The sequence below is a fragment of the Mirounga leonina genome, unplaced genomic scaffold (assembly GCF_011800145.1).
Source record: "Mirounga leonina isolate KUSES-001 unplaced genomic scaffold, KU_Mleo_1.0 Mir_166, whole genome shotgun sequence".
NCBI classification, from domain to species: Eukaryota; Metazoa; Chordata; class Mammalia; order Carnivora; family Phocidae; genus Mirounga; species Mirounga leonina.
The window spans coordinates 19,461,549-19,471,682 of NW_023270418.1; the positions used below are offsets into that span (position 1 = coordinate 19,461,549).

At 39.8% G+C, this 10,134-nt stretch overlaps 1 non-coding gene across 1 annotated transcript; it reads left to right on the forward strand.

Moving 5' to 3' along the window:
- Nucleotides 1-8,094: 8,094 nt before the first annotated feature.
- On the forward strand, nucleotides 8,095-8,251 carry LOC118016388. The gene has a single exon (XR_004680806.1). It is a non-coding gene; the product is annotated as a U1 spliceosomal RNA (small nuclear RNA).
- The last annotated feature ends 1,883 nt before the right edge of the window (nucleotides 8,252-10,134 follow it).

The window sequence follows — 10,134 nt, forward strand, 5'->3', positions numbered from 1 at the left end:
GGGTGATAATGTGCAAAGGTAATTTGGCACTAGATTGAAAGTGGCTGAGATAACCTACCTAAGAACACTGAATTTCTATTAGTAGGTTATAGAAAGCTATAGAGGGATTCTCATTCAAATGCCTCAGTGTGGTTGGCAGCCGTCAAAATGGTCTTGCTGCCTTTTCCTTTTTTTAAAAAAAACATTCTGAAATAGAAGTGAAATAACTTCAAGTTTGCTTCCATATTCTAGTTCTGGCACCAATCTTATTTCCCCAGAAGGCGTTTCTATTACTGAAAGTGGCATTCAGGCACTGACGACCACACATTCCCTTATTATACATTGCATAACACCAGAAAAAAAGACCAATAAAATCACTGGTCCTACTTACAGTGAGCCAACAACATTTGGGGCAGGGTTGACTTTATGTTACATTCATATATCTCACAGATAGCGTGGCTATAGATTAATTGGTAAGGCATTATGTATACATAGCTATGAATATCAAGCAATGCATTAAGAATTAGCATAAAACGGCAAAGCCTTTATGTTTTTCCTTTGCTTAATTGACTTTGTAGAGCAATTCATACTGTTAACATAGGTGTCTCTGGTAAATAATGTAATATCAAACATTTAATTGCCACCTATTCTGGGGGCCTGCCTTAGGCTGGAGTTTCTAGAAACAGACCACAAGAGAAAGATTTGTATGAAGGTTTATCAAGGAGTACTCCTGATCAACACCCATCCCTGGTGATAGAAACAGGGTTGGTCAGAGGGAGAAACTAAACTGCAATCTGATTGCCAATCCCTCAGGGGATTCTGGAGCGGAGGCATCCAGATGCCCCAAACTGAGGCGAAAGTGGACCTTTCTACCCACCCACTAACTAGTCAGAAAAAGAGGATTGCCCCCTGGGAATCTGGGTAACCTGTGGCAAGTAAGCTTTCTTTGGTAGAGGAAATTCCCCAAGGGGAACTCAGCTGTGAGCCTGGGCAGCCAACATTTCAGACAGCTAGGGAAATGCGCATACACTCCTGGAGGAGGCTCTGAGAGATGTACCACAGCATTCATCATGGTGCCTTAAATCAACATGAGTTTTCTTACCTGTAAAATAACAACCCAATCCAAATTCATTGATGATAGAATGGTTTATTAATTTTGAGGGGGAAAGCCCCCTAAATAAACCACACTATGAGGTTGAGTTGGGAGATGTGTTTACATGTGTGGTGTAAGACACATTGTCTCACACAAAAATAGGTTTTTAATAAATGTTGTCATTATGTTTCACAGAATATACCTGTGTATAGGTATTAATAATTGAGAAATTTCACCTTCATGTCTTCTAGGAAACTGAGGTAAAAGAGAGTGAATGCTTGCCTAAAAATTTCCAGACAAGGAGATTCTTTTTATGAAATGCATGTCCTTGCTGTTACTCCTTTGTGCTGAGGTTCTTTATGTCAAATCCCAAGAGAGATTTCAACTCACATAGAATCAACTAGAATGTCCCATGTTTTGTTTTCTTTGTGTTTGTTTGTTTGTTTTCCCTACAAATTGGCTTTTGCCTCTTTTGAGATTTCAGGTTTATGTATCCCCCATTTTCTAGGAGGGGGAAAAGAAAGACTGCATGTTCTGACAAGTCCTTTTAAATTAAAAAGGGAGTCAGTTTAAAATAGAAAATGTAATTTTAACACATGCAGATATCCCCATGCTGAGAAGACAACTCTATTGTATTTTTCAAACATTAAAAAAAAGAAAGACAGGAAAAAAACAATACACAAAACAGAGAGAGACAGTGAGTAAAATAAAATTAGGCCATATTGGAATGAGCACAAGCAGGCCCCTAGCAAAGCAGACACAGACAGCCCTGCCCATGTGCGGCCGAGCACAGAGGGTCCGTTTTCACTGATCATCAAGTATCATGGAGACCTCTAAATATGATATTTCAAATCAGAATGAGTAATACTGCAATCTGATTGACTCACTCACAGTGAGTCAATACAATCTGACACATACCATTAAGTTGAAATTTTGGAAGTAGTTTTATTTCTGTTGGATGGAAGCTGGCATATTTATTTTGTGTTTTATCATTTTTGGGTGAGATAATGATTTGTCTTTTGAGAGTTTGCTTGTGTGTGTGTGTGTGTGTGTGTGTGTATGAGAGAGAGGGAGAGAGAGATTCTAGGAGAAACCAGAATAGAAAAACTCAGAGCTGTATGTACCCTCCTTTGGTTTGAGAGCAGAGACTGGGATTACTGTTTCTTCTACTTCCTGACTCATTTCCATTAGGCTTCTTTTCAACAATTGTCACAGCAACAATATTTTCTGTATAGCAAAGAGATTTCCCAATTCACCTATTTCAAGAAAGTCTGATTTCCAGTTTAACACAAAAAAAAATGAGTACAGTCTCCTGGCTGGCTACAATAGAATCATGGAGAAGTATAATTTAACAATAAGCATAATCTAGAAAAGACTGTTTTACCTAGACTTGGTGTCACTAACGCTAAACAACCTGTCTACCTTGATTCATCACTCACTCACCTATGGAACAATGCATGTGTGGACATTTATTGTTTCTGCCTGCCCAAAATAGATCCTCTTTCTTCTGAAACAACACTCCAATATCCCTTTGGTAAAACATTCCTTCCTTGTCTCAGTCCTTCAGTTAACCCTGACTTTAACCACAGTTCTGGAAGTTGAGGGGTGGGGGGAGTATGGTTATGTCTAGCCAAAAACGGACATTATTTTACTTTATAGGTTTAAGTGACCAAAAGACCTTTTGCTAGACCTTCATTCCAGGCCTTTTGCTAGAATGATCTGGAAAATGGAGCTCTCTTTTCATTGGGATAGATGAGCTTATAAAATAATTGTCAGATGCTGATGGCTGTCTTAATATCATAGCACAGCAGGGAGAGAGCCTGCCTGAGATTGGAATTAAGAGAGAGGAAAGCAAAAATGAAGATAGACCAAGTTCTGTAACACTAACTAGACTCAACCACACTCAAAAAAAATTAAGTTGCCATGCTTTTCAGTTTTGTGAGTTAACTAATTCCATTCTTTGGTTTAAGACAAAGTGAGGTGCTTTTGTTTTCCACTTAAAATTGAAAAAGTCCAGAGGCACCTGGGCAGCTCAGTTAGTTAAGCTTCTTCTGACACTTGATCTCATCTCAGGTCTTGATCTCAGGGTTGTGAGTTCAAGCCCCAGGTTGGGCTTCACTCTGGGCATGGAGCCTACTTAAAAAATAAAATAAAATAAAATAAAATAGAAAATGTCCTGATGACTTCAATTTATATTTTACATAGATTTATATTTACTTAAAAATATTTAGAGTTGTGGCTGTGAAGAATATTTGGAGGAGCTCTGCAGTTTCACCAACTCTGCCACAGGAGGGGAAGAGCTGCTAAATGATGGTGATTTGGGAAGAGAACTGGGCTGTGCACACTCTTCTTTCATTTGAGAACTGGTCTGCCCTCAGACAGCTGGTGTTCTCTATTTGGACCATACAATCAGCATAGCAGGAAAGACCCTCTGCCCATATGGTAAGTCTAAAATTTGCCTGTGCTGTCCTTGATTGGAAGATGGTATAAGGGTATTTATTTTAGGATTTAGAGGGGTCTGCTTGCCTAACAGTATAAACCGCAACTCTAATATAAACATTGTCATGTTGAAGGTAACATTTTACTCTCTACTTATCTTACTCTGTGTTTATCCCTAAATTAAATCTGAACCCAGGCAGGTAAGAGGAGTGTTATTTTTGATCCCTTCATTCACCCACCAGCTCCCAACGAGATGATATGTATAAAGACACCTAGATGAACAAAACCATTGCATGATTAAGGAATACCAAAGACCTTGCTATGTTTGGAAAATATAGGACACAGTGGGAGAATGGAGGAATTGGGAGTAGGTATGTAGGCTGGGGTCAAATGATCCAGGGCCTTGTGAGCTATCAAAGCCGTTGGAACTCTGTTGTATATTCAATGTGGAGCCATCGAAGGATTTTAAATAGTGACAGTTAGATATTTTCCAAAGATTACTCCAGCTTGAATGCGAAAAATGAAATGGAGGGCAAAGGAAAAAAGGCGGAGCAACAGTATAAAGAGCTGGTGCCCTCACCGAGGTAAGTGTCCGGAAGGCAGCACCACGGACACGGCATCTAGCCCAACGCCCAGCATCCCAATGGCCTCAGTGTGTGTGTGTGTGTGTGTGTGTGTGTGAGAGAGAGAGAGAGCCCAATGCCCAACATCCCAATGGCCTCAGTGTGTGTGTGTGTGTGTGAGTGTGTGTGTGTGTGTGTGAGAGAGAGAGCCCAATGCCCAACATCCCAATGACCTCGTGTGTGTGTGTGTGTGAGAGAGAGCCCAATGCCCAACATCCCAATGGCCTCCGTGTGTGTATGTTTGTGTGTGTGTGTGTGAGAGAGAGAGCCCAACGCCCAACATCCCAATGGCCTCTGTGTGTGTGTGTGTGTGTGAGTCAGTAAAAGAATAAATCATCCAGATAAGAAAGAATGAGAGAGAGAAATAGAGTACAGTAACAGTAAGCCTGACATTAGAGGTGGATCAGAAACTCCTAGGCTTAAGAGCTCTGTTTTTCCTGTTTGCTGGTTCATGAGTCATAGTTGAAACCATAGGCATGGGTTAAATTTCATAAGGAAAAATTATTCAGCTAACATTTATTGAGATCCTTTGTTATGCCAAATGCCATTCTGGGTGGTGGATCTTGTTTTAGGATGTAGGCCATGACTTCCATCATTTAATGAGCAAACAGAGAAAAAGGGGAACTCAATGAAGCCTGAGCTGGAATTATCAGAAAACCAGGAGGAGGAGCTGTGGAGGATGGTGCTTCGAAAGTCCATGGAGGAAAAGTTTCAAGAATTTTAGGAGTCATTAAGACTCTTAATCATTAAGAGTGTCAAGTATCACAAAGGAATTAATAACTTAGTAAATAAAAATTGTCCTTTGGATTGGTTAGGAAGTCAATGATATTCCAAAGTAGAGTGGCAGATTATGGGGGGAAAAAAAAGGTCAAGGGAACATGGATGAAGAAACAATGAAAATTTCTTGGAAGAAGAAACTTTAAAAAGGAGTGTATTTTTATGAGCCTTGATGTTTGAATAGGAGCTCATTTGGAAAACAGAGGGAGAAAACAATCAGAGCCACATAGAGTTGCAGCCAGATAAGGAGAAACTTCTTAACCATTTAGGTGTTATATATATGTGGGCTGAATTTTAAGACCAAGAATGGGACAGACCTCTCTCCTATCTAGAAAGTAGCTCAGGAGTGCCAGGACCAAATAAAATGGTAATCTCCGCCTCATTTTCCTCATCTGTAAAATGGGATACTAACAGCCCTCACCTCACGGGTGGTTGTGCAGATAGAACTGATGGATGTAAAGCACTCAGAACATTGCCTGGGTTACAGTAAATATTCTATAAGTGTTAGCTGTTACTGCTGTTCTAATTATTACTATTATTATTATTATTATTATTATTATTAAATTAATGTCTAGAAGCTCTCTTGGGCATTAACAAACCTGAATAATTTCCACTTCCAGAGGTATCAACCATATCATCTATATTTTGTCTATTTTATATGTTTCCATACATAGAAGGCATACATTTTATAAAAACTAAGGTGCTATGATGTATGATTCATGTCATTTTTTAAGAATATAATGGCATCTGAGAATGGCTTAATGATTTGTTTTTTTAGTTCTCAGTATTTAGAGAAATTTTAACTTTTAATACAAAGAGGTAGAATTTTATAATAAGCCAGAATATATGAAATTAATAATGGGCTTTTATACTGTACCCTAAGCACTACAGATTCTAACTATAAAGCCTATAATTTTCCCATTTTACGTTTCATTAATTCAGAGAAAGACAGATTGTGAGGGTAGAATGCATAATGGGTCTGACATGAATCTAATCAACATGTGTTGTTATTTGGAGGAACAAAAAGAAAAATAATGTAAGTCACTTTAAATGATTTCTGTTGGCTGTGTATTCTTAACTGGCAAGCTCCATCTCTGCAACCAACTAGTTCTGTGACCTTGGGAAAGTTACAGGACTTCTCTGTGTTTAATAATAAGTTTGAGATATTATTGGACCATCACATCATGGAATCTTCTTCAGGGCACCATTAAAACAACAATAACAACTCTCAAAGCAGGTGTTCATTACCAGTCCGCTGACAATCCCTGCCACATTCTGTCTGAAGGCCAGGGACAAAATCACACCAGGTGGCATCTGATCCAGTTAAAACATACACAGTAGCTCAGTAAGTGCTCAACACTGAAAGGTTTTAGGGATACCAAAAGCCTATGGCACCTCCTCTGTCTTTTGACAGAGGTGTCCTTGATTTTATCTTTACTGAAAGCAGAGTGTATGGATAATGAGTCTCAAAGACTATTCCTTAACCTAGAGCTGAGCAGCTGGTCTTTGGCAGTCTATGTGGATACATATGGATGGAACACCATGTAAATATCTACAACTACTTGGCAACCCCGGTGGAATCACTGAAACATAGGGCCTGGGACTTAAAAGGATCTCCACAAATGCATGCTAAAAGAATGAATCTATCTGCATGGGGCATGATATACAGACTAGTAAGATCACAGGGTCTTAAACTATCCCAACCTCAGATCAAATACCAGCTCTAACTACTCTAAGTAGATTGTTTGGGAAGACTGCTTCCACCCTCTGAGCCTGTACCCTCATCTGTAAGATGGGAATGATAATACCTGCTCTGGAATATGCAGTGAGGCTGAGATAACATGTTTCTATGGATGTAGGTATGCATGTGTATATAATTTATTTATACCCTGTAATAGCCAAGATCCTAGATTCTAAATTTCAGAAACCAATTCCAGCTACTTTAAGCAAAGAGAGGATAGCTTTAGAATTCAGGGATTTAAAGCTAGATTTTAAGTAAAAACAGGTATTGCGGATATATGTCAAGACTCTTATCTTTGATCTCTTCTTCCTTCTCTGCACCTGCTTTATACCCCTTTCTCTTTTCCTAGAGAATCGCAATTCTGGAGTTTGCATATTATTCTTCCAACCACCTCCAGAATAAAAGTCTCTGAGTCTTAACTTCATTTGCAAATTCATGGGAGAGAGGATCTAAATGTCCTGGTTTCAGTCAGATGTCCACCCTGGCTCAATTTACAGTGACCAGAGGATAGGCTCATGTATTACAAAAGCGACTATTAAGGGGATTGTAGATCAGGTTGGAGCCAGGCTTTCCAGGTGGAGAATCACTGTGAACTGAACAGAAGCACTGTAAGCTTAGAGTCAGTCTCTATAAATTGTCCTCCCCAAAGCATTCAGAACAGAAATAAGATATGTAAAGTACCTGACACAATGCCTGGCAAATAGCAGACATTAGATAAGAGGTCATAATTACTATAAAGATGAAATATAAAGATACATCTATGTCTTCATTGAATCAGCTTTCACTGAGCCCCCATGTTATAGTTTCAACATTGGGCTTGTGCTGGACTAGGAAGTGACAAAGGCCCGGGCCATTAAGAAGCCCACTGTCACACAGAACAGGGTGACTACCTTGTTCATCTCTCTTTAGTCCCCAAACATCGTCCTTTAAGAAAAGATTCCTCTTTCCAAGATATGGTAATTCTGGTATGTTTTGCAACTCAAAAGAGATGTTCTTTCTATGCAATTCTCACAGTAAATTAATCTCATCTTTCTAAGCAAGTAAGCATCCTGATTTGGAGTAATTCCAAGCTCGTGGTTCTTTCACAAAAATATCTCAAAGGGCTTTTCAAAGGAACATTAGTGCTGTGAGACTATTACGAAAACTGAATCAAAGGGGGAACCGAGAGAGAGAGAGAGAGAGAGAGAGAGAGATTGGGTTAGGGGATACCACAGTCCCTTTTCCATCCAATGATAAAACCCCAAATAACTGGAAAGTCTCATGTAATCAGGATTACACATCTACTAGCCATAAAGTATAAAACAAATCACCTGTATCATGTTGTCCAACTGTCACAAATTAAACACAAATACCCAAGATGAAACAGAAAAATCAGAGGTCTTAAAATACAGTAAATATGGAGAAAGAGGAGACAAGAGTGTTCACAGATGTGGTTCTGTGCCAGAGCATAGGGAGATACCACGATCAAGAAGGTGGTTTTCCCAGGGGGAGGCTTATCCATTGCAATCTCGATGTGCTGACCCCTGCAATTTCCCCAAATGTGGGAAACTCAACTGCCTAATTCGTGGTGGTGGGGGGCTGCATCTGTGCTTTCCCCTGATGATTAAATGTTCAAAAAAAAAAAAAAAAACACTACAGTAAATAGGGGTTTCTGGCCCTGGCTTCCCCATCTTCTGCATGTATGCCCCTGGATAAGCCTCTTTGTCCTCACTTGTCCTCAGGTTTCTTATGCAAAAAGAGGACGTTGAGTTTTAAATTTGCCACTGTTCCTTTTAATTCTAAACCAGGCATTGTGTTACGTTGGCTGTGAGGGTATCAAGTTCTATTTATTTCTCTTATTTTTGGATAAAATTAATATATACATATGGTGGAGAATTTAAAAAACACAGATGTATGAACGTGATATAAAAAATAAGCCAAACTCTACCCACCAGCCTCTCCTGGATCCAATATTATTGTTTTCAGTTTTATTCTTCAGAGTCTTCTTTCTTTCTCTGCATGCATATATAATTTGTTTTGCAAAAAGGGGGTTTGGATCATGTATAAAGTGTTTATACACTTTGCTTATTTATACCATGAGCATGTAGGGCTGTCTATTGACATCCAGCATCTTCTGACCATCTTAAGTGCAGCTGTAGCAATTCCTGCACCAGGCACACACAGATGCCCACTCAATTTTCCAGCCTTCTTAGGAGTTAGGAGGTAGCCTGGGTGAACCAGGCTTCATCGGATGCTTGCGTCTTTCATGTGGAAGAGGGTGACATGAGGAAGGAGACTCCACGTAGAATCCATCTCTCATCACACAGCCAAGAGGATGGAGCTTTCAGGAACAGCAATGGTAGTGGCTCAGCGGTAGGACCCAGCCTCAGAATTCAAGGGAAAACTTTCTGGTGTCACATTTAGAAATCGTGGGGCTGGGGCTCCTGGGTGGCTCAGTCGGTTAAGCGACTGCCTTCGGCTCAGGTCATGATCCTGGAGTCCCGGGATCGAGTCCTGTATCGGGCTCCCTGCTCGGCGGGGAGTCTGCTTCTGCCTCTGACCCTCCTCCCTCTCATGCTCTCTCTCTCTCATTCTCTCTCTCGCAAATAAATAAATAAAATCTAAAAAAAAAAAGAAAGAAAGAAATCGTGGGGCTGTGTCCGCACCAATGACACAGCAGGGATCACACATTTTTCTTAGTTGCATGACCTGCAGTCATGATTATCTGACTATCCTAGAAATCCCTATGAGCTGATATCCTTTAGTAAATTCCCTTTGTACTTAAAGAGGTTTCTGTTTTTGGTAACTAAAAACTCTAAGCGACACAACTCTATTCCTTTGTCAATAAATTCTCAGTAAAAATGCCATTTTAAGGGCAAATATGCCGTCAGATACATGCGGCAATATACATTTTAACTCTTCTTTCATTATCCATTTTTTAAATACAGTTAATGCTGGTAATCTTCCTGGAACATATTTTGGTATGTAATATTATTTGAAGCTTTAATATTTTCTCCCAGATATTTAAGCAGTTACCTCAATCACAGTCATTGAAAAATGCTTCTATTTCCTGATGTATATCATATATGTCAAGGCTAGGAATGCCTCTTGGTCCTATAATAATTCCATTATTCTGTCTGTAGCCTCTGGACTTGATACAACCATTTTAAGCACTGTATCCTTTTTTTTAAAGGTTTTATTTATTTGTCAGAGAGAGAGAGCACAAGCAGGGGAAGTGGCAGGCAGAGGGAGAAGCAGACTCCCCACTGAGCAGGGAGCCTGATGCAGGACTCGATCCCAGGACCCTGGGATCATGACCTGAGCTGAAGGCAGACGCTTAACTGACTGAGCCACCCAGGTGTCCAGCATTGTATCCTTTTACTGTGTTTTAAAATGTGGTAAAGGAAATGCTCCCGTGATTCTCCTTTGTCCAAACTATACAGGTTACTTGCACCTGCTTATTCTTCTGAATAATGCTATGTTTTAATGACCAAGCAAGGTTT